Below are 25,154 nucleotides of genomic sequence, written 5' to 3'. Positions count from 1 at the left end.
GAGTAACACTACCAACCCATGCCTGGTTTCTTGTATGAACAATGATCCTCTACCCCTCTTGCATCTCCTCCTCCTCCAGTCCCACCCGCTTTTCAAGTACCCAACAGGCAAAAGAAAAATGTTATAGTCATATCCAGAGATGTGGGATGGAAAGCTGTCCATTCACTAAATAACTAAGGAGTTACTACATGCCTACTTGTGCATGTAAAGCTTCAATACTGGGCTGTTTTCCAACTTCACACAAATGCCACAGTTACACATGGGAAAAATCATCCCGAGCTCTGGACAGCCTGCCTTAGGCATCAGACACAGGGAGTGTCACCATTCCAGAGGAACTGTGTGGGCACAAAGATTCTAAAAATTGAGTTCACACACCACCGGAGACAAGACAGGTGGCTCCAGGCAGCATCAAATAACTTCTTTGTTTGGGCTTAGGGTCTTTGTCAAAAATATTGTGTGCCTACTCTCTGTCTTACTCCTTTCCAGTAAGCCTTCCTGGTCCCTTTGCCCAGCCTATGTGGTTGCTAGCAATTCAAAGAATGAGATTGGTCTCTAAGACTGCAAAACTTAGAGAAATCCAGCCTCTGCACTAGTCTCCAGTTAGGCAGAGGCAATTTACTGAAAGCACACAGTCTTTCGTGTGCTTTTCTGCACTCCCTGGAATTTGCCAAGAATGCTCCCAGAAGAGCAAGTTAAGGAACAAGAAAGTTGAGGATCTTTGCTCCTGACCATTCTGGTGGGGACTGTGCTTTACCTCCGGAAACTAGAGCAGGGAGACAGAAAGTTGTAAACCCCTTGGCCCAGTCACTAATGGAGAAGGTTCACTTTCCCCTAAAGCCAGCATTCTGTGGTGGAGCATATTCAACCCAATTGCCCAATTGGAAGAAAAAAAAAGGGAAGAGCTTTTCCGGTGGCAAACAGATGCTCACTTTCCCACCCGGAGTTACTCAGCTCTGGCAAAAGTAGCATTCCTCTCTTGCAACTTCTGCCTTTCCCAGTCAATGGAAGACTTTTCTAGTCTTGTCCTCCCCTATGAGCATCGATCTTTGTGTTGAAATATTTATGTAAGATTTTTACTACAGCTGTGATAGAGTTGTAAATTACACCCTCTTCTAGGCTTTCTAATCCAGTCTTTCCTTTTCTTTCTCAACGACAAAACTATAAAGCTCATAAACCTCTACCTAGGTTGATAAGGAATTTTATCCCCATGCCCTAGAGGGACGGAAGAAGCTTCTGGCTTAGAATTCTTTACAGAGAAATACTTAAGTAACGCCCAAACTCTTTCTCTGTTCATTACTTCCAAGACCCTGTTCTCCCATCCAGGAGCAACACAACTTCTAAAGTGCTTAGAACATTTTTTTTAAAAAGTCTGTCTACACCCCCTCCCACCCCACCCCCGATTGTTCCATTCCGACTGGTTTCGCCTTCTCGGCTGCATACACACACTGAAGTGCTCACAATGTGAAAGCAAAATAAGATGAAGGTCCCCGTGTAATTCTTTGTCAGGCGATGCAGTTGTCTTTATTCTAACCTAAAGCATAATAGGGTAGAGGCTAAAAGCTTGAGATGAATCCAGCACAATACATTCCAGAGGCCGGCAAACTGGAATTGATTTGCATATTCTACAAATCGCTTTGAATCTTCTACAAAGACTGCCTGACATCAGCACCCACTCTTAGAGGCAAAACCTGGCATGGGTAGTAAGGACAGGGCAGTGGGGAGACGGCAGGTGATATGCTTTCTAAGGTAGCCTTAAAAAGAAAATGCACTCTCCTCTTTCCACCTAAAGGATCTGCTAGAAACCAGGCATTTGATCACTCCACAAGCAACCGGGAGTAACAGGTCGCAAGGGTCCGAAGCTAAATACCTCCCCCCATGGCTGGAGCCAGCGCAGCTACAACCACAACCCTGAAGCTTACCTGCCTCATGTTTAGAATTCCATGACCCATCCGGCAGGGAGCGAGCTGCGTGGAAGCGCACCCGTAGGCTTCCAAGCGCAGACACCAAAGCCGGCAGAAAAGCCCACAAGACAAAAGCAACTCGGTGGAATCCACAGGCAGCAAAGAGCACGTTTTTCGTCCCCCTCCCTTTTTATTCTTTGATCTGCTTCTAAACTCACTCTACCCAAGACAATGTCAAGTTTCTCAACCTTTCCTTTTCCAGCCTATGAAAAGTCGGGTGCAGGCTAGCGAGGACCGCCTGGCTCTTATTTCAAATCAGTTCACAGGGACGTCGTAGGCGGCGGGCTCCGGTCGCGGAGTGTCTCGCCAATCAGGAGTAGGGGGTGGACCTGGGAGCAGGAGAGGCTGCCTCCACTAGGATTAGGGCAGCTTTCAGGAGTCAAATGACTGGAAGCAGCTGGATGTAGAGTCCTCGCTTCCAAAGTAAAGGATGAGTTCTATTCTTGTCTAACTGAACTGCATCTGCTCAAAGATTAACTAGCTCCGGGCCCTAAATCCTTGCACTTTAAGATCCCCTTAAAAGCATTAAAGCATTTGAAAGGTGAAGAGTTATTTCAGCGAGTAAACCTCAGCCCTCAGGACCCAAGGACATTTTTTTAAAAGTGTATCTTGCTCTAGATACCTAATTTTGGCAAAAGCAGTGGAGGGTAAACCACACTGCTGTGAGTACCACTTTAACGGAAACAAGCAATCAGGAAGCAAGGTGTTTCCCTCTCATCTCCATGGAAACTCTATGTCCAACCTATGAAAAGGAAATCTTAATGGGACTGTGCACACAAATATTTTGAAGTCCAGCAAGTGAAGAAGAATCTTCAGCACTGGCGACTGAATGCACAATATCAGATAAATATATGCCCATAAGAGCAATAAACACAGACACTTGGTTAAGAAAACTATTTGTAAAATAAGTGTGTCTGCCTCTCGTGGTGGTTGACTTAACAATGCTGACGTGCTAAGCTCACAGACACAGAGTAGAAAGGCAGAACTAGATGGCTACTTGGAAAGTTCAAACCCAAGTTAAAGAAAATTTCCAGTTTTCTTTCTGAACTCCCCATAAAAATGTAACCCTTTGCAAGTCCCTGTAAATATGGTTCCTATGCAAATCGGGCTCTTGTATTTAAAGACAAATGTAAACTGAGTAAAAACTGCCTTTTGTAGAGCCAGTAATATATTTTTTCCAAACAAGTGGCCACAGTGTGAGGATTATCCAACAAATATTTTCAGTTTTGCATTATTAGAGAAGAAAAGTATAGCAAATAATGACTTAGTGGCTTCAGGACTGCTGGAGGTGTGTTTCAATATGTGTGGGCTTTGCTGGGGTTCTCTGAGATGGCCTAAGCCCAAGCTTGCTTACCCTTTTGAAATGGTGATGCCACACCACCAAGTTACCAAAAACGAAGAAAATAAAAACCTCTTAACGTCTTAAATATGTTTGTAACTTTGCGTTACAACACATTCATGGGTTGGGTTAGACACAGCAGGTAGATCAAGACTTGTAAACTATGAAACCACCGGCATATGCAGACAAATAATTACCCCACCATGGAGCTGGTCAGTGCATTGTCAAATATTTAATAACCTCTTGGCCTCTATCCACTAGAAGCCAATATCTGATCAACAATATCAATAATGTCCCCTAGGGCATAAAGCCAGTGTTTGGTATAAACCAATTCTCAGGTTAAGTGTTGGGGACTCTCAGGGGAAATTGTTAAACATGTGAATCATCAGGCCCCTGATCCCAGAGAATCTGATTAGGTAGGTGTGCCAAGAACATTGGGGAGCCACATGTTTCCCACTCCAAATGAGCTCTGATTCACATTAAGAAAGCCAGTATCTGCCATGACCCGAGGTATATCTGAGCCCAGGATATAACAAGTAACCCAGGGCTGCTGCTGCTACTACACATCACTGGAGTTAGACCCCTGCCACACCACACAACTACTGATTCCAGAGGAGCTTCACCAATTGTGTGTTGGCATCACTTTAAAGGTAAGTGCAAGCTAAGATTTCCTCTCTCAAGGACTGTGCCCTTTCAAAAGTTCTTTCAGGTTTCTCCTCTTTTAACCCATTATCCCACCACTCTACAGCCACAAATGTCAGTATTCTTTTGCTGTTTCCCCGAAAGCCCCAAAGAAAATTAATTAATCTCTTGCCTCCTTCTATGTTCTTAAATCAGTTTAGGTACATCCAGTTGTGTGCAGGTAGATGCTTAATAATCAGCACTCAAAAGTAAAAAATAAGTAAATAAATAAATAAATAAATAAATACCAAGATTTATAGTACTCTATCGTAATCCCTATGATATAAAGACTCTGTACTCCTTTCTCACAGTAAGGGAACAAATGAATTTGGAGTTGAAGAGAACTGCCCCAGTTAGAAGGTAGCACATACCAGCTAAGCAAAACATGGGTCATCTCTGCTCTTTCACTTTCTTGCTATCCCTTCACCATATAATCTCTCACTCCACTAAAACAGAAATGTCTCAAAGACCAGAATGTTGTCTAATTCATCTTTATAACCTCAGCTACTTCCATCACAGCTGCCATGAATGGATATTCATTTTATAAAAGTGAAGTTTTATGTATAACTTTGCTAAAAACAAAACAAAACAAAAACAAAACAGGGACACCAGTCATTTCCACATTAAGGAAGGGGAATGAATTTTTTTAAGAAATAGGCACAAATACCATAATTTATTTTCCAGTCTGTACTTCTGGCTATAATCACAACACCGTCTCCCCATCTTTTATATTTCTTATAGATTTATTTTATGTTATGTGTATGAATGTTTTACCTATGTATATGTATGTGCATATGGTGGCTACAGAGGCTAGAAGATAACATTAGATGCCAGGAACTCGATGGCTGTAATTCCCCATGTAGGTGCTGCAAACCAAATGTTAAAACGTCTGAATGGAAATAAGGTGCTCTATTTTAATGGTTAATTTCCAAGTGATGAAACATCAAACTTATTTTATTCCAAATCCTGACAAGTGAGTAGTTAGTTCTGTCTTGCCTAAAGGTCTCTCCTAAAGGCGTAGTGTTTTAAATTCTCTCTCCATACTTGGAGTTGTTTTCTTTCTTGATTCAGATTGCTTCTCTTTTTTCTAGACATAGTTGTCCAATATAAATTGGCTGATAGTCAACCATTTTTCACTCATGCAAACATTCATTCTGTTGACTTAAACCTAATAGGTCACAGAGAGTGACACAGATAGTTATCCTTGGACGATGTGTACCAGTGTTTGCCTGTGTTCAGAGGTATGGCTATAACCAAACTCACATAAAAGAACAGGAATTATCACGAGGGCTACCCTTTTGAGAAAAAAACTATGAGAATTTAAAAAGTCCCTTCAACTAACACTTGCAAACACTATTAACAACAGACTTGGGACTAGAACACCCTTTTCTTAGGTACTTAAAGTTTCCTACTCACTTCCTTTACCGTTTCCAATAGGCAGACAAAATTCTCACTCAATGGACAACCCCATAGGGCTATTGACCCCATTTGAAAATGTGAAGGTTATATTTATTTCTGAGTAAAGGGTATGCCTTTATTTCCAATGTTCACTTTCCTATAGGGTTTTATAGAATCATTTGTGGAGACAGTGTACTTTATAACACTGTTTAGGCTGCTATCAAATACTTGGCTGGGTCCTTTATAGACATTGCAAGTTTGTTGTACATAGTGGTAAAGGCTGGGAAGTATGATGATAAGGTGCTGATAGGCTCAATGTCTAGTGAAGGTCAGCTCTCTGCCTCGTAGGGGGTCCCCGTTGCTTTGTCTTTACTTGGCAGAAGATGCAAACCAAACCCAGGTCACAAGTGCTCTTTACTGCTGAGCCATATCACCAGCCCTACCATGTTTCATCTTAACACTCCCTTAAGTGAGTCACATTTTAGATTGAAAAAAAGAGAGATGAGCTTTCAACTATAATGATGTATTCCTGAGATATTGAGTTTCATCCGCTTATATCTATATACCTTCACATAATCTCAGCTCTAGAGCAAGGAGCATTTGGAAGAATACATATGATAATGTCTGGTAGGTCTATATAAGGGTGATTCCTCAAGTAAAAACATCATTTATTGCTGGGGCTTACTCATCATGTATTAGGAAAAAATGTTAACAGTTCTGTCATTAACAAACACCCCGTATGAATACCAAGTAGAAGCTAAGCACTTTGTCCAACATTCAACAAGTGTGCATCATTTTATGTCTATCCAAACACTGGAAAGTTACCATCACCTTTGACAGGCAGGGTGATTGAGGCAGAGTAAGTAAAGCAAGACTCCATCTTTATAAATGGCTGTACCAAGAAATTCAGAGTACCAGAGTAGAACTCATTTTGGTGACTGCTCTGGTTTGAACATCTGTGCTGTCCTCAAATCCAAATTCTAACATCCAAGATGATACAATAGTGAGGCTTTGAGGAAGTGATCATGTCAGCAGGGTTCTATCCTCAAGGATGGAATGTGTATCCTTATAGGAAGCCTGAGACAGGGATTTGCTGGGCTGCGTAACTTGCCCTCAAATATCTGGTATCAAAGGATTCTACTGCCCAGTCTCTTGAGCTCTGTGGCTATAGGTGCACTCCATTGTAACCACCTACAAAGGCTGTTTCCACGTGGTCTCACAGCATTTCTGTCCACTACCAATTGAACCCCCTTACTTAAGTACAATCTTACTCTCCTCCCCAAGAGTAATTCTGCCATTTCTTAGTAATCTATATTTTACTATGATTTCATAACAGAATTTTAAGTGGAAAATTATTTAAAAGTTATTTTACTTTTATTAAATTCCTTCCTACATTCTGAGGTCATTGAGGACTATGTCAATCAGAACTCTCCAGAGAAATAGAATTAGATAGATAGATAGATAGATAGATAGATAGATAGATAGATAGATAGTATATAGAATTGTTTCAGTACTGTATGACTGCAGATACTCACCCATAGGTCAATTGGCATATGCTAACCCTGTAGCACATTGTGGAAGGATTTTTATTCTTCAGGAAAACCTCATCTTTGCCATTAAGGCTTTCAACTGACTGGATGGGGCTTGAACATGTTATCAAGGGTAATCTTTTTCTCTTAAAGTCAACTGGCTAGAGATGTTAACATCTGCAAAATAGCTACAGGTCAAGCTAAGATCAACTGAGTACCATGGCTAGCCAAAGTGATAAAGACAAACTGTCACAAGGCTCATACTCAAATATTTATATGTCCCTTGTAACAGGATGCTCGGAGAGTGTATTGTCAATAAATATCTAAAATTGCTACAAGCAACAAACAAATTACATCTCAATTATTAGAATATGCTCTTCTTTATACGTAAGGAAAATTTTTCTAATGGGTTTATTATATTCTTTTCAATTGCAAGGTAAACAACATAAAAATTTGAGACTAAGTGATTTCTGACACCAAGGCACACTATCAATCAAATGTCAGGAGAGAATGTAATTGTTTTCACACAAACGCTCAAAAAATTTTCAACCCACATACTATCTTTGGAAAGTCACTCAAAAAATATGTTTTAACAAATTGAGGGAATTAAGCCAGAAAATATGGAGTCATTGAAACTGAGCAAACAGAATATTCACCATAAAGAGAAACAAGAGAAGTATAGGACACTAGATTTGTCATCTAAAAAATGTCTCAGTCAGAGGCTGAAGAGATGGCTCAGTGAAAAAGAACACTGCTTGCACTTTCAGAGAACCCAGGTTCAATTTCCAGCACCCACGTGGCAGCCCTGAGTGTCTGTAACTCTAGTTCCAAGGGATCTGACATCCTCACACAGACATGCATGAAGGCAAAACACCAAATGTGCACAAAATAAAAGTAAATAAATTATTTTTAAAAAAGAAATGTCCCAATCAATTTCTATCAGGAAAAGACAGTAGAGAGGACTCTGCAAAGAAAACAATGACACTGACAGATTACCTTTGAGGACAAAGAAATACTCATAAATATAAGTAAAATCTGAGGCTATTAATAACTCCAAGAAAACATAAAATAAAAAAGCATAGTCATAGAAATCTCTTTAGCTTGACAGTGAACGCTGGTGCGTAGTAGCAGAGACTATGCTGTTTTCAATCCAGTATCCATCTTTCCCTTGTAGGTTTGTTGTTTTCCTGAGATCTTTCAAAGTCTTGCTGGTCCAGGCTCACCTGGAACTTGCAATCTTCCTGCCTCTCAGCATCTTAAGTGTTGGAATCACAGGCATGAACAACAAACCTATTTTTCTCTGGTTTCTTCTGTTCTCTCCTTTACTTTCTCTTGCCCTGCCTGTATGCATGTGTGCTCATGCATGCATGTGTAGGTGGAGGCCAGAGGGCAACTATGCTGTCCTTTCTGAGACACACTGTCCACCACTTTACATTTTTTGAGACAGAATTTCTCACTGCCCTGGAGCATACCAAATGGCTAAACTGGCAGTACAGTAAGCCCCAGGGACCTGCCTTTTCCTCCTTTTGCTCCTCTTTCCTCTTCCTCTTCTTCCTTCCTACCTTCTCCCTCCCTCCCTCCCACTTTCCCATTCTCCCTTCCTTTCTTCAGTCCTTCCTTTTTAGTACTAGAGCCTGAACACAGGCAAGAAAAACTTCCTTCTAGATCATATATAGTCTATAAGAATGGTGTCTAAAATTCAGAAGTCAATAAATAGCAGTAAAAGCATATTTTGTGGAATGTGGAAGTACATAGCAAATGAAATAATTCCCAGTTGAATATTATTTCCCTAGGATGGAATGGGATGAGGCAGCTGTTCTGTTTTTCATTATGAGACTCCAATACATTTGCACATAACCATGCATTACTTTGATAAAAATTAAAATCACTTGATAAAAAGACACTGCATTGTTATTAAATCAGTTTATTGTCACTTTTTTAAAACAGGTAATGTTTCACAATTATCTGGCCAGTCGTTTCCACTTAACGGCCTACTCTCAATCCACAGTGTAATCCTACCACCTCAAGCTTAGATGAATTGATTGGCATTTCCTGTTTCTCCTACTACAGCTTCAATTTACTCAAGATATATGATTGATTCACTGTGTGCAACAAGAGATCCATACATTAGCTCCAAACTGTTTTAGACATTTCTTTCTGCTTTCTAGGAGTGAAGATTCTAAAACCCCTATACCTTAGTAATTAGTTAGACTGTTCAAACAACCCTTTCATCTTATTCCTAACTGGCACCATTTTCTATTTAAATCCTGTATTTTCATTGTAGGTTTAAGTATGGTTACGAATAGCTGTTAAATCTTGTCCATATAATAGCTATTTACTTCTTGTCCTTATTCTTTCTCATTCTCTTTATATGTGAAGAAGAATATCCCTTCAAGCTTTTAATATGTTGTGGTGGTTTGAATAAGAATGAATCCCATAGGCTAATATATTTAAATGCTTAGGGAGTGGCACTATTTGAAAGTATTAGGAGTTGCGACTCTATTGGAATAGGTGTAGAATAGGTGTAGCCTTGTTGGAGGAAGTATGCCTCCAACAACCCAAGCCAGTCCCAGTGTCTCCCTCTTCCTGATGCCTATGAAGCTGGATACAGAACTCTCAGCTACTTCTCTAACAATATTTCTGCTTGCTTGCCAACACACTCCCTACCTAGATGACAACAGAATTAAACCTCTGAAAATGTCAGCAAGCCCCACTTATATGCTTTTCTTTATGAGTTGCCATGGTCATGACTTCTCTTCAGAGAAATAGACTGCTGACTAAGATATGTTTAATGCCCAAAGGTGTTTTTTGTTGTTCTTAGTATTAGTGATTTTAAATTTCACTTTTAGATAGGCATGGTGGTGCATACCTTTAATAACAGCACTTGGAAAGCAGAGGCAGGAGAATCTCTGTGAGTTTGAGACCAGTTTGCCTACAGAGTGGGTTCTGAGCCAACCAGAGTTACATAGATTCTGTCTCAAAAAATTAACATTTGTGCATCAGATCTGTTTCTGTGTCTATGTTAGAAACAAGCAAATCGTGTGGACATAAGAAATTGAACATGAATTTTACTGAAAAGAAGCTTTGAACAGGATTTTTACTCCTGTCTTATGAAAACTCAGTGCTTATATTTATACTGCTACTTCTCAAATATACAGAAAGATTGTTGGGATGGCATTGTTGTGAACAATTGGCAAATATCCTTGCCAACTTCATTCAAAGGTCCTAGACTTAGATTCAAAATGGAGGTATAGATACAGAATGCTTATGAGTAAAGATTTAAATATCTCTTTCCTATGTTAGACACATCAATTTCTTTGACATCCTTATTTAATAGCTAAGAAAATAATATTTGCCCTCGTTTATTTATAATTGGACGGCTTTTCCTCTGCTGGGAATCACTTGTGAAAATTCACACATACTGAAACAGGCTTTCCTGTATTGTACCTCTGTGCAAGCTAAATAGACTAAGTTGTTTCATGGGAAGAAGTGCAATATGTATTACAGAGGTCCAAATATCTGAGAAACTGTATCAAATGAAGCTTCACTTTATTCTCTTTTAATTTATTAATTTACAAAACTAACTGCTTTTTCCTTCTGATATGATTGCATAGTGATGGTGTTTGAATTTTTTTGTCTTTTGCAACAGGGTCTCTCTGTGTAGTCCCGGCTGTCCTGGAACTCACTCCATATACTAGACTGGCCTTGAAATCACAGATATCTGCCTGCCTCTGCCTCCCGAGTTCTGGTATTAAAGGTGTGCACCACCATCCAGCTTGAAATTATTTTAATGTGAATAATTTAAGTAACTTCTAATATGGTACAAAATAATTCTTTCCATATGTATACCATTACCTAAGGTGTGTCAAAATCCCTTCTGGTATTTTGACTAAACTGTATTTATGGGAGGGAAATAATTTTGTTAGGTTTACTTTCAGAAACCAATCAACTAGCACATAAATGAATTCATCTTCAGTGTACAGATCAACACCAGAGAGAAATGCTACTTAGTAAATAAAAACCTCAGGAGACATTTATTCTGAATTCAAATGAAAGCAATGAATGAGAAGAATCTATTATCCATAGTGGACCAGTTATGCACTAGGCCCCCACAAAGATGCAACAGGTGCACAACTGCACCTTGGGAAACTGGAGTCTAGATCCTGTGGTCTTTCTAGCAGTGGTAGTGCCACCCTAGTGAAGGTGCCTTTCCTTTTCACAATGAGGAACTAAACTGCAGAGCACCCATGACTGATCCCCAATCCCTCATCTCCTGTGTCTTGTATTAGAGCAATATGATTCAGCACATAGATTCTGCCATGGTTGTAGAATCCCCAACCTCAATCTACCTGCAAAAGTCTTTCACACTGCATCAAGAGAAGACAGGAGTTTTCCATTTTACTTTGAAAACAAATAGAAGCACCTTCAGTAATTTTTACATACTTTAAATGGCTCACCACATTTAGGCTGTGACCATCCAGTCTTTCTGAGGTGAGAAAGAAACAACTGATGTACCTATTGAAAGGGATGTATTTCTGGGAAAGATGTCTTTCTTGTGCTAGTCAAGACAGGATGTGAGATTTAGGGGCTAGTTTTTGACAGTTGTGAATGAGATTTTCTTTCACCATTCAGAATTTCTAAATGGCTTTCCCAATAGAATACAGCTTTGTGATTCATGTGCACAATTAAGAACAGAGATTTGGAGCTTTGTCCTTACTCATTATTACTTGGTTCACAGGTGGTTTTAGCCATCGATTTCATTACCAGCATATAAAAACTTACAGATCTGTATAAAGCAATTTGTACTGTTCCCAGGACATCCAAAGATCTCTACCATGGAAACAAATGCCTCCTGTCAGAAAACCTGGCAGGGCATGGTGGCTCATGCCTGTAACCTCAGCACTTGGGAAGGTGAGGCAGAAAAATAGCATGAGTTCCAGGCCAGCCTAAAATAGAGTGAGACCTTATCTCATAAATAACAAAGAGAATGTAGAAGAAGAGAAAGAAGAAAAAAAGGAGGAAGAGGGGGAAGAGAAGGAGACAGGGGAAAAGCAGGAGGAAGTCTGGAGTCTTGGGTTTGTGATCTCAACAAACCTGATACTCTCTGAGTATCAGAATTGAGATACTTTTTAATATAAAAAACAAAAAGCCTTTCCACCTATAGGATTTTCTTTGTTGAAGTTTCAGTGAACTTGCTGTAGTACATTTTGTCAGAAGTGTGAACATCACTCTCTTGGTAAAAGTCTTTTTCTTGCTTACCTAACTGGTGATGCACTGATTGACAAGTTTGTTGTCTTGTTCGTGATTCTTCCATAACTGACCCATGATGTTTTTTATGTCGAAGAGAATCATGAATTCTATTTCAGCATGGGCTACATCGGGAGACCCCATCAAAAGGGGGAAGGGCAACAAGATCTGGGTAAACTCTCATGTTTTGAGCTCATACTACAAAAATGCAACAATAACACCTTTCTTTATACAAGAATGAACAATCCTTCATTCTGTAAGCATTGTTTAGCATCTCCTACATGCGTTTTGCTCTATGTTCTAGTGATGTGGGAAGAAACCAACAGGCTACTAATGGCTATCATGAATAGAAGGAGATAGAAAAATAAATCAACAAATAAATTAAAATTTGTCTCATAGTGATAGGGATGATATAAGTGATATAGCAAGTTCTAATGGGGTGGGTAAGTGTTTTAGGGGAACATTTCAACAGATCCCTAAGGAAACAAGGAAGCAAGACTTTCAGCTCTGTAACAGTGGTGAGAGGGAGGGGCAGAGTTTGCCAAGCCCATGGCAAACAGAACAATTTTAAAAACATGTCCTATCTGGAAGAGAGTGAATAAAAGTGGTATGCATGAAAGCCAAGGTCTCAAGAATGCGCGCCCGTGTGTGTGTGTGTGTGTGTGTGTGTGTGTGTGTGTGTGTGTGTGTGTGAATGTGGGGGATCACTTGCATATCCAGTAATGTTAGATCACCAGAAGAACTGGGGTTCTTGGTGCAGTAAAACCAGGTGACACAGAGATTTAGAGTGGAGGATTAATATCTAATTGGCACTTTTAGCTAAGTGGGACTTCTGTGAGTAAGCAGCTCGTGAGGTGAGATTTAAAAATGGGGTGGGGGGAGCTGGGAAGACTCTTTCCCCAAGTAGGTAGGAGATGGCAGAGAAGTCAGCAGGTAAGGTTGTGTGCAGCTGTAATCTTAGAACTTGGGACATGGAGGCAGGGTGATGACAAGTTCCAGACAAGTCTGGTCTAAAAACAAAAGTGGGACTGGAGGTAAGGAGAGGAAAGGATCAAAAGAGAGAAGGTGTGAGGAAAGGAGAGGAAGGAAGGAGAAAGGAGGAAAATAAAGGAGAGATGGAGGGAAGGAGGGAGAAAGGGGAGAAAGGGAGGGAGAGAAGGAATGCACAGGGGTGGCACTGGAGGACAGGTGACTTGTGGATTTTTGACTATGGTATGATTTAGTAACAGCGTGGAAAAGTCTCATAAAGAGAGAGAAGTCCAGGGTGCCTTCCATGATTCTCTGTTGAAACAACTGGAATGATGGAGCATTTGCTGAGATGGGGCTAAATGTAGGAAGAGCCATTGACAGGAATCCAAGCCACCCTCTTGCTTCAGGCTTCTGTGCTTTGAGGAATCTGGAGGCATGCTGCAATCACCTACATATGGCCTTATTGGGCCATAGATAAGTGGATACACTGCAAAAGTTTGTACAACCCATGGGGTGATGGGGAGACATTGGACACAAGTACTTGATTTTCTGTTCCCAAGGATATAGAACATTGTATATACAGCCTTATTCCGAGTATCAATTGTGTTACTCTTCATGGCTGTTGTGAAGAAGCCTTTTCTGAGAAATTGGTAACAAAGGACTGATTATTAGAAAGTTCTTTTTAAAAAATACTTGAGAGTGAGAAAATCTACCACAAAGATGCAAATGCTAGCTGTTGTATTTGAAACCTCCAGTGATGACATTTAAGACCGCAACACGTTTACTAATCTTCCAGATATAGAACAGGAAACAGTTGTTCAGATACATTCACAAGGAGCCCCAAGGCCAGCAACAATGCCTGAAGTTAGCTTCTCTCCCTTCTAAGTTCTTTAGTCAAAAGTGTTTTCAGATGGGTTACTCCTGAGTCTATGCTTTGCAATTCTCTTCCTTACAGTTGTGTTTTCTGTCCTAGGAGCTCCCAAATCTAGCTTTCATTGTATTCAGAGCATATTTCCAGATATTTTTGATTAGTGATGTATTAAAGATAAGCTGACCTCTGAAGTTTCTAATAAATCCAGGTTGTGACCAGTATTTTAACTGTCATCAATTATTCAAAATGTAAGTAGTCTAGATCATACCTATTTTTTTCCTGTGTGTCTTCAGCCAGTGACTTAAAGTCTCTTTGCTTAGGCTGGGCACTCTTTCTCCTTTTATCCTTAACTAATGTATAGAAACCTTATAAATAGTAACCAGAAACCTTATAATTAGTAATCAGTTTCTTCAAATATTCATTTTTCAGTGTCCTACAATTTAAACCTTTGTTTCCTTTCTTAAATGGGTACAGAAGTCCCCCAAATCTAACTACTCCTTTGAGTTTCATTATTTTCCATAAAATGTTGTGAACATAAATGTTAATAAAATTGTTCCCCCTCCCTCCTGATAATCTGTATTTTGTTGGTTTAATTTACAGAGCCACCCTCAACCCCCTTGCTGATATCATAAGGGAGCAGAGAAAAGAAGTTTCTCCTAACACCTGTTATTCAGTGAGAAGATGAAGGGTGTAGGTGCCTGGGGTACCATTTTATCTTACCTCAATTTGCCAACTATACAAAAACCCCTCCTGTTTTTTGCTTGTAACCCATGTCATACGACATGACAATAAGAAAAGCTACTTCATTAGAGACAGACTCTTGGAAAACAGAATGACTTCTCGCAGTTGACCTCACAACAGAAGCGCTGTACAATATTACATGTTAATTTACCCTTTCTGGTTAGCTCCCCTCCCCTCCCTTCCACGTCCTTCATGAAATGGCCATTAATGACTCATATATAACAGTAAATGAAGCCTCTTTCTAAGAAAATGGTAGGCATGATATGGGGAAGAAGAAAGGAAGATTGGTATTTACTCTAAATATCTGAAACCTAAGATTATTCAAGTATATCATGCATTTTGACCTCTGTCTGTATGTGTCTCTCCATCTCTGTCTCTGTCTCTCTGTCTCTGTCTGTCTCTCTGTCTCTCTCTCTCTCTCTCTGTCTCTCTCTGTGTGTCTCTCTGTCTCTGTCTCTCTCTGTCTCTCTCTGTCTCTCTCTGTCTCTCTCTGTCTCTCTCTGTCTCTCTCTGTCTCTGTCTCTCTCTGTCTCTCTCTCTCTCTCTCTCTCTCTCTCTCTCTCTGTGTGTGTGTGTGTGTGTGTGTGTGTGTGTGTGTGTGTGTGTGTGTGTGTGTGTGTGTTCCATACACTGGGTATTGAGGCATATGTGTATAATCCCAGAACTTGGAAATTTTGGAGGTTAAGGCAGCAGGATCAAGAATTTGAGAATTTGGGAAAGATCCTGTTACGATTAAAAAATAAAAGACTGAAGTGTTACTTGTAAGAACATACTGATAATAATAATGCAGAAACATCTTGCTAAAAATGAGCACAGCTGTAAGTTTCATAAAAGCCCCTTCTGTCAAACCATGCTCTTAGCTATATTTAAGTCCAAGTAGTATCAGCCATAGTTAACGAATATGATTTCATCCCTAGATGAGTATCCTTTTGGATCCTTTAACAAAGGTGTTGCTATGGGAACATCTTTTTTAACTGAGAGGTGGTAGTTTAAAGTCTGTGCCATTTAGTAAAGTATCCCTGGTCTAAGGGTTAAAGAATTTAACCACCTGTCTTTAAAAATAACAATTTTGTTTTAATATAATTGCTTTGTGCATTTGACACATGGTATTCAAAAGCAGTTAGAAATGGTATGGGAGCTCCTTAAGGAAAAGCAAGTAAGACAATTCTCACATGCCTAACTGCAGTTCAATCAGTGCATGTTCCCTTTGCTTGGAATTCGTCTGTTCTTGGCATGTTCAATAAGAAATCATACAATGCATTTAGTAGGCGATGGGGCCACTTCCCAGGTCCCAAGACCATGTTGTGATTTTCTGTGCCTAAGTCCAGTGTCTTTGTTCAAACAGGTCGCTAATGCATCCCACAAAGCCGTCTTAATGTTACTTCATTGGGTCTATATTTCTTCTGTGGCTCAGTTTGCATGTGATATTTAGGAACTTGACTGCCAGGCATGCAAATTGAGAAAAAATATGCCATGTTAAATCATGATGATTTAATAAGGTATTACTCATGGGCAAATGGCTTCTGGTATTCTTTCTCCCATAGGGACAAGTTGGAAAGTATAACCTGCTACAGAGAAGAAAGAGATCAAGCACTTTCCCTGGAATTCTACTTCTGTCAAAGTGCTTAGTGAAACATGTTACAAGGACACAGTGTGGCTATATGTTTTTATTTCAGGATAAAAGCCACCAGGTATCCTTTCAGTCATGTATATTGTTGATCTTTACTATTATGACTGCATAATGGTGCAATATTAAGACACAATATCATTTTCAAAACTTTTAGTGACAATTCCTGTCTGTAGACACGATGATATGTTTCATGTTCTCTCAAGTATTTCTTTACAAAGAAAAATAAAAACTTTTTTTTTTACTGTAAATAGAAAACTTTCATCCTGGCTGAGGTGAATAGTCTATAGTAAACATACATTTCTAGCTATGCCTTATTCAATTTGATGCAGATTTTTGCAAAAAAAATGCAATGATAAGATTACCCTAGTCGGTCGGGCAATGGTGGCACATGCCTTTAATCACAGCACTGGAGAAATAGAGGCAGGTGGATCTCTGTGAGTTCGAGGCCAGCCTGGTCTCCAGAGCGAGTGCCAGGATAGGCTCCAAAGCTACACAAAGAAACCCTGTCTCTTGTTTTTAATGATGTTGCTCAGAATGGTTTCCTCCCAGATGATGATTGAGAAGCTAATTTAAAAAAAAAATGGCGCCAAGTACCACAAGAGTAACAAAACTGTGCTGTTTTCTGGGATTTTGTTTTTTACTTTGTTGTTGTTTGTTTGTTTGTTTTATTTTGGTTTTTGGTTTTTTTAAATGGAGAGTGCTGGATGTCTCTACAATTTTGTTCAAATGATTGCAGAACCTGGAAAAGCTGTTGCTGCTATTGATGCATAACATATATATATATATATATATATATATATATATATATATATATATATATATATATATTTGAAACTCAAATATGTGATGAATCCAAGGTGTTTCAGTGAGTGCTCACCTGTGCATGCAAATTTGATATCATCTTTAGTAAGTAGTAAAATTATAAGCTTGCCAAAAAAAAGTGACACACTGGAAGACAAATGTCACACAATTTCAATTTTATGTGTAACCTAGAAATGATGAACTTATGGGATCAGAGAGCAGAACTGTGGCTATTAGGCTTCAATGTGGGTCTTTTAACAATGGGGAAATGATTGGTTTAAGGATATAAAACTGCAGTTGGACAAGAGGCATGGACTCTGTGATGTCTTGAGGTCTACTGAGAGCATGATAAATATGGTTGATAACAAAATGATAAATATATTTTAAAAGTTGTGAGATAGTATACTTAAAGTGTTCTCAAAACAAAAATGATGAATATATGTGATATAACATGTTAATTGGTTTAATTTAGCCATGCCATTGTGAACATACTGTATTATGTATCATAATTGTGCATGACTTTATTTATGAACTAAATAAATGAATGGAAAAAGAAAAAAAGAAACCCTGTCTCAACCCCCCCAAAATTACCCTAGTTAACTCTACAATTTGTTGCAAGAAGAAGGGGAGGAAAAGAAAGAAAAAAGAAAGAAGAAAAAAGGCAAAATAAGTATTTATTAATGTAGAATCTTCAGTGGTTTCCAAACTGTATGCCTTTTTTTCTTTTTTAACTTGGAAACAGGCTTTCATGTAGCTCAGACTAGCCAGAGACTCACTATCTAGACCAAGACAACCTTGAACTTCTGATTCTCCCACATCTACTTCTCCAGGGCTGGGATTTCAGGCACGAGAGGCAGTGCTGGACATCATGCCACACTGTGGTGATATATTATTTATGATTTATTAATGCTTACCTGAGGATTCAGAAGAGCAAAAACTCGATGAATTGAGCCACAACTCCAGCACTGGACTTTATTTCTTGATGCAGTGACTTACTTTCCTAACTATGGCACCTTGTAATTAGTGGCATGTGTACCAAAACAGTTGTTTTAGATGGGGTCTTAGTCAGTCTATTGCTGTAAAAAGGTGCCATGATCACAGCAACTTTAATTGGGGCTTATTTACAAGGTTAGTCTATTATCTTCATGGTGGAGAGCATGATGGCACACAGGCAGACATGGTGCTGGAGAAGCAGCTAAGAGTTCTAACAGGCAGCAGGGAGAGAGAGCCACTGGGCCTGGCTTGAACTTTTGAAAATCTAAAAGCCCACCTCCAGTGACACACTTCCCCCAACAGGGCTACACCTCCTAATTCTTCCTAATGGTGCTACTCCCTCATGACCAAGCATTCAAATCTATGAGCCTATGGGGACCATTCTTATTTAACTCACCACAGATACCTGGTCCTTATCAGGTCTGTGCTTGAGAAGACAGAAAGTGTTTTCCTGTATAAAAACTGGTTTACATTTTAAATGTATAATTTCAGTTGATCTTTAGTTACTCAAGATGCATAAATATCACTTCCAATCACTTTTTACTTAACCACAATTACTCTTTCCACTAACTTGGGGCTTGTTTTGTTAGATAAAGAGAAAGACTTAAAGAAAAGCAAAGATTCGAAAACATAAAGCAGAGACTGGAGAAAGGTGACACTAAAATTCTGGTAAATATGGAAGAATACAAGTAATGGGAAAGTACTGTGGAATAAGTTTCTTTTTCTCTTTTCATTTTTTAAGTAAAACCTTCAGTAACAATTTTGAAAATGCATTAACATGGAGAAGAAAATAATGAAAATTAGCCAGTGCCAGTAGAAAATTACACCCCTTTTGAACTCTAACTAATTCTCGTTTAATTAAAAGAAATTGAACAAGATTAAGAATTTCGAAATAGAGAGGGAGGCAAAACAGTGATCTATCGTTTTTTTTTTTTCTTTCACCAGTTCCTCCTTAGCTACAATTAATCATCCACTTTAAACAGCAGACCACCAGGGAACTGTAGCGAGCAAGGAAAAGTCAAAGCAACAGAAGGGAAATCTGTCTGTACAAGCTTCACCAGTGGAATTTGGACCAGGAGTGAAAAGCTGATAACAGTGACAGAGCAGCCCCTGGTGGCTGAATGTCAAAAGCTCAAGAAGTCAGAGGCCTGTTTCCTGGTGATCTTTTGACCTCCATGCTCCAAGGCCAGAAGGTTTTGCCAAAATGAAAGTAACTACTTACAAGACTTTAAGGAAGGAACACAGAATTGATGTAGTTAGAATGAAAATGAATTCATCAGTCTCAAGGCCAATCGTGGATGGAATGAAGATTGTCCTCTGACAAATTGGCCCATTCTTGCATTTACCTTACACCTTCTCATTGGGGAAATGTGCTAAATATAGAATTCTTTCCAATACTCCAAGTATTTCAAATAGATGGTCAACTAGTAGTGAATGACACCTGGAATTTTCATTTTTAAGCCCTGAGAACTTTTAAGCAATCTAAATATTTTAAACCCTTAGAGGGCTGTATTCAGAGGTCTGTCCATTAGCAAGGATTTTGGGTGCATTTTTTTGTTGTTGTTACAACTCTCGCAGCTGGAGAACATCTGTTTAGGACAATTGATAGTACTTCCATTGAGACATTTTGTCTAAGATGTTCAAAATTTAATCATCTCATCTGTGTCAACTGTCACGTTCTAAAGAGTGCTACAAACTTCCACCCCTTTTCTGATGACATTTTTACACATCAGGTTATAGTGCTTAGTTTAAAACCAGATATTCTACATCCTTAGCGAAGACTCGAGAATTTCAGACTGAGTGAAGATAAGTTTGTGAATACATAAGCACATGTTTTAAAACTGACTTCAATAAAGCTCATCTGCATTTAGTTTTAGTAATAAACTGGCATGGCAAATCTCAGGGCTGCCAGATCTGAGGGAATTCTGATAGGGCCACATTAACTGGATCAAAGAGTCTTGGTAATCTGTGTATTCAGCATTGAGTTAGTGCTCATCATATAAAAAGAATTATCCTAGTCCAGGGAAATGTCAGTCTTTGCGTGACCTAGGCTCCTAGTTAATGTCTGGGAGGTTACGCTAAAATTACAAAGAATCAAGAATATTGTAGCAGTGTTGGGCCTCAATCTTGACAAATGTGCCATGGTCATGAGAACTATTCGCATGGGAAAGCAAGGACATCTGAGACCTTTTGGTACTCGTTCCATTGGTTTCTACAAATCACAGACATGTTCTCAAAGCAAAATTTCCCTTTTTTAAAAACAAAATGGAAAGAATAATATGGGCAATTAAAATTTAGGGAGGAGAAAAAGATAGAGAGGGTTCTCTTATAGAAAAAGTTTGTTTGGGGGCTGGAGAGATGGCTCAGAGGTTAAGAACAGTGAATGTTCTTCCAGATGTACTGAGTTCAATTCCCCACAACCATCTGTAATGAGATCTGGTGCCCTCTTCTGGCCTTCAGGCATACATGTTGGAAAAGGTTGTTTGTTTTGCACTGGGCACCTATCTATGCATATTACTATTAACTCATTAAAATGTTTCTGTTTGGGGCTGCTGAGTTCTCTACTCCCAGCTCTTGGGAGGCTGAGGCAGGAAATTTGCTGTGAGTTTGAGGTCAGTCTGGGCTACAGAGTGAGGCTCTGTGTCAACTCCCTCCTGAATAAATAGTGCCCTTTAAGTGCACTGAGAAAGGAATGTTGACAAAATGAACCAGTTCCTAAGAAAAATTTCAGAAATATGATACTTAAATTTCAGGAAATCATCCTTTCTCCTTTTACTTTAACATTTCCCTATTTTCCACTACACGAGAAAATCAGGGGCAAAGGAAGCACCACTAGCAACATAAAAACCCTACATGAAGTAACCCTCAGTGTGGCCACAAAGGCCCATTGAATTTGATCTGCTCTTTAGCACTCCTCCTTTACTGCTACAAAGACTGTTAGAGTAAGAACAGGCTCTAAAGTTCCCATGATGACAACTACGCACCCCAGCTTCCAAGCATGACACCAACCAAACTGTACCCCTTCAAACTGAGAAAGTGAAAGAAGCCTAGATTACAAGAGGAAAAAACAGACATCAAAAGCCTTATCTCATTTAAGCTTTTCTTGGCTTCATGTTGCAGTCATTCCTCTCATTGTCAACTTTGTTTTATAAGGCATCTGCTCCCTGTTATTACTATTACACAAGTCAGCCATCTCTCAAGTTCTGTCCAAACTCTGTCAGTACAACGGCATGACACCTTGCTTTTGTGATTTGGTACCACAGCAAGGGTAAATATAACCTTGTGCTGAGACAGAACAATGGCCTGAAGTTCCAAAGAAACAAGGAGTCAATCAGAAGGGCGCCTTCCATTCATTGTGCCACCAAAAACCTTTGTGCTCTGGGATAACCCATTTCATTCCTCAGCAAGGCAGTGATTGGACTTTACTCTGGTAAACCATTAGACACTGGTAATGGGGATTTATTGAGCACCAAATTGAATGCTGTCTAGGGAGCACATCACAAACGTCTTCTGCTAACCACTGCCATGGTGACCGTTTTTTCTGCATTGTTTCAACACTTTCCCTTTGGTTCAACTTGAATATCTTCTCCATTTCTACATAGGGGATTTTCTGGTAGTTAATAGGAATTCCATCCTCAGACACTTCTGGATTCACAACCCCAAAACATAGGAGGTTGATTCTCATGGCGCCATTAATGTCAAGGATTGGGACCTTGCTATCTCTCAGAACAGGGAAATTTAGAGACTCATTTTTTCTAAGTTCCGCAGAACACTCTCTGAGAGGAACCTTTTCTATGGGGGAGGTGTGCAACTTGATAATGGTCTTCACCTGGCCTTCCAGTTGTATCTGATGTAATATTGAAGGCGCTATCATAGGATTGCACCCAGAGACACTTTGCCTGCACACTCCCGCAAAGATAGTTTTGCTTCAGGATATGCAAGGGAGGGTATATGCATGTCAGGCTAAGAAAAACTTCTATTCTGTATCAGACAGTCTCATCCTTTTCTGGTCCAAATTATGATGGGTCTACAATTGTGTGCTGGCAGAGTTCAAATCTGCCCAGTGGTTCTTGTAATAAGAACAAGCTGGGAAGGGCTGAGTGGTCAGGATCACAGAAAATTACTTCCAGCTTTTTGACTGACTTCAAGAGGCCAGTGTGTATAAGGGTCTGATATAGTCCCAGGGAATATTGAACTATATAGCACAACAACCTAATGGAAATAGAAAGGAAACTTACCAGAGTAATTTAAGCAGAAATGCTTAAACAAATGCACAAACTTCTCTTTCCCCATTCCTGGGTGTCAAAGAAAAATTTAGGTGATGCTTTTTCAGCCCAGTTCCTACTCCAAACAGAAGTTTTAAAGTCAGGAGAAAATTTTCAGAAAAGTCCATGTTTATGAGTTGCTAAAAACAAGAGAAGTATTTCATTCTTCCTTCTACAAGTTGTGTGAATGGGAAAGACTGTTATTCTGTCAATTAAGTATGGTAAATAAATTAAGGATTCTTAACAAATGGCAACACTTCTACATACCTTTAAAACAGTTGTTCTCCAAGAAAACTCAGAACCAACTAACCTGTGCTCATAGAGCTCACAGAGTCTGAACCGACAACCAATGAGCCTGTATGGAACTGATCTAACTCCTGTTCATATATATGTTATGGTTGTGTAGCTTGGTGTTCTTGGGGGATTCCTAACAGTGGGATCAGGGTCTCTCTCTGATTCTTTTGCCTGCTTTTGGGACCCTTTCCTTTCTACTAGGTTGCCTCATCTAGTCTTAATATAAGGGGAGATGCCTACCTAGGCTTACTGCAACTTGATATACCATGTTTTACTGCTGTCCCTGGAAGGCCTGCCCTTTTCTAATGGGAAAGGAGGAGGAGTGGATGGGGAGAGGGACTAGGAAGGGAGGATGGTGGGGAAAGTACAGTCAGATGTAATATATGAATGAAGAATAAAAAAGTGTTTCTCAACCTATGGGTTGCAACCTCTTTAAGAGTTGAACGACCCTTTCACAGGGGTGGCATATAGTCTGCATATCAGGTATTTACATTACAATTCATAACAGCAGCAAAATTACAGTTATGAAGCAGACACTAAATAATAATTATGGTTGGGAGGTCAACACAACATGAGGAAATGTATTAAAGGGTTGCAGCATTAGGAAGGTTGAGAACCACTGCTTTTTTCATTTATTCATTCATTCATTTTACATGACTGCTGCAGTTTCCCCCTCCCCCTTCTCCTCCCAGGCCTTTCTTTTCCCACCCCTCATCCACTCCTCCATTTCTGTTCAGGAAAGGGCAGGCCTCCCATGGATATCAACAAAGCATGGCATATCAAGTTACAGTAAGACTAAGCATCTCCCCATGTGTTAAGGCTGGGCAAGGCAGTCTAGTAGGAGGAATAGAGTCCCAAAAGCCAGTGAAAGAGTCAATGACAGCCCCTGTTCCCACTGTTAGGAGTCCCACAAGAAGACCATGTTACACAACTGTCATATATATGCGGAGAGCCTAGGGTCAGTTCCATGCAGGGTCACTGGTTGTCAGTTCAGTCTCTCTGAGCTCCATGAGCCAGGCTACTTGATTCTGCGTGTGAGAACAACACCTTTAAAATAACCTATATATCTAGGCGTTGGTGGTGCATGCCTTTAATCCAAGGACTCTGGAGGCAGAGGCAGGCATATATCTGTGAGTTCAAGGCTAACCTGGTCTACAGAGCGAATTCAAAGCAATACAGAGAAACCCTGTCTCTAAAAACCAAAAAGAAAAAAAACATATATAGTGATTCTTTGAAAGGGATGTTTGAAAGGTACTATATAACTCATTTATTTATCCTTAGAAGTTTTTGTTTGCTTATTGAGTGAGACAAGATTTCATGTAGCCCAGTGTGACCTGAAACGTTCTATAGAGCTGAGGATGACCTTGAAATGAACTGCCTGCACTCTGAGTGCCAGGTTTACAGGACTGTGCCACCCCACCTAGCTCCATAGGTCATTCGTCAGAACAAGAATGTGTGGATGTCTCAAATTTCATTAGTGGAGTAAGATGGCAGCTTCTCTTCTATTTTTCTTTTCAGGAATTTGTCAGCCACTAAGCCATGTAGGCACCTTTGGGGGACAAGCTCCAATATTAATGCGCCTTCAAAGTATCCTTTCATTTTTTGTATGTGGACAAAGTTGGACATGCCCGGAGGTGTTCCTGCCTGTCATCTTTACCACACAAAATAAACATTTCCAAAACAGCTCTTGTCTTCCACATCAACTTAGTGCATTAATTTTGAGCTATGTATGCTCCAAAATATGTGGGCCTTCTTCCGTTCTTGAACTATGATTTCAAACTGAGCATGCTCAGGATGCAGTCTTTAATTGCATAGGCTCAGAAATGTGCCTACCTATGAATGTCTTGCCTCTATGAATATTTACAATGTCCCTGAATAAAATCTGTTCTTCCTTTGTTCAGGAAGGATATCACTTTGAAAATAACTCTCGTGTTCTCCTTACCTGTTCTAGGTGATAAATATTTCTCCATCCTTTTGCTTCATAGCTGTGCTTGCTTTGGCTTTACATTCACTGCTAGGAAACCCATTGTATTTGGTTACAACTTGAATAATGTTTTAATTGGAAGATAAACTAGTAGGTCAATACTTAAGGTGGCCTCACTCACTATGTCCCTGACTTAGTGCAATTGGATAAGATATACACATGGCCTAAAGTTTGATGGTGAATTAACATTTCCATGACATTTCCCTACATCCTTCAATCTAAAGAACAATACTTGAAAGTAGGTATATAACAGGAATCCTCATTTAAATGTTGGCTAATGCTGATCAACAAATCTGTGTCTTCTAGCTCCCCATATATAATATATATTTTTACCATAATCACATCTAGATTTTTGCAAGCATGAGAGTCTGTATTTCAAGTTCTAGAACCCAGGAGAGAGCTGCAAGCGTATATATCACCAGCGTGGGAAAAGGGGAGGTATAAGCAGGCA

At 39.6% G+C, this 25,154-nt stretch overlaps 1 protein-coding gene across 3 annotated transcripts in view; it reads right to left on the bottom strand.

The window, feature by feature from the left end:
* Positions 1-25,154, bottom strand: part of Mid1 (midline 1) — a 346,136-nt gene that overhangs the window by 161,626 nt on the left and 159,356 nt on the right. For 2 of the 3 annotated variants that reach the window (XM_027431835.2, XM_027431837.2), the window contains exon 1: positions 1,920-2,227. The exons of the other annotated variant lie outside the window; for it this stretch is intronic. The gene's annotated coding sequence lies outside the window, so the exon portion shown is untranslated. Of the gene's footprint in view, positions 1-1,919; positions 2,228-25,154 lie in introns of those variants that run through there. 3 annotated transcript variants of the gene reach the window in all.

Source organism: Cricetulus griseus, chromosome X, assembly GCF_003668045.3.
Source record: "Cricetulus griseus strain 17A/GY chromosome X, alternate assembly CriGri-PICRH-1.0, whole genome shotgun sequence".
In the NCBI taxonomy this organism is placed as follows: domain Eukaryota; kingdom Metazoa; phylum Chordata; class Mammalia; order Rodentia; family Cricetidae; genus Cricetulus; species Cricetulus griseus.
This window is presented reverse-complemented; position numbering and strand designations above follow the sequence as displayed.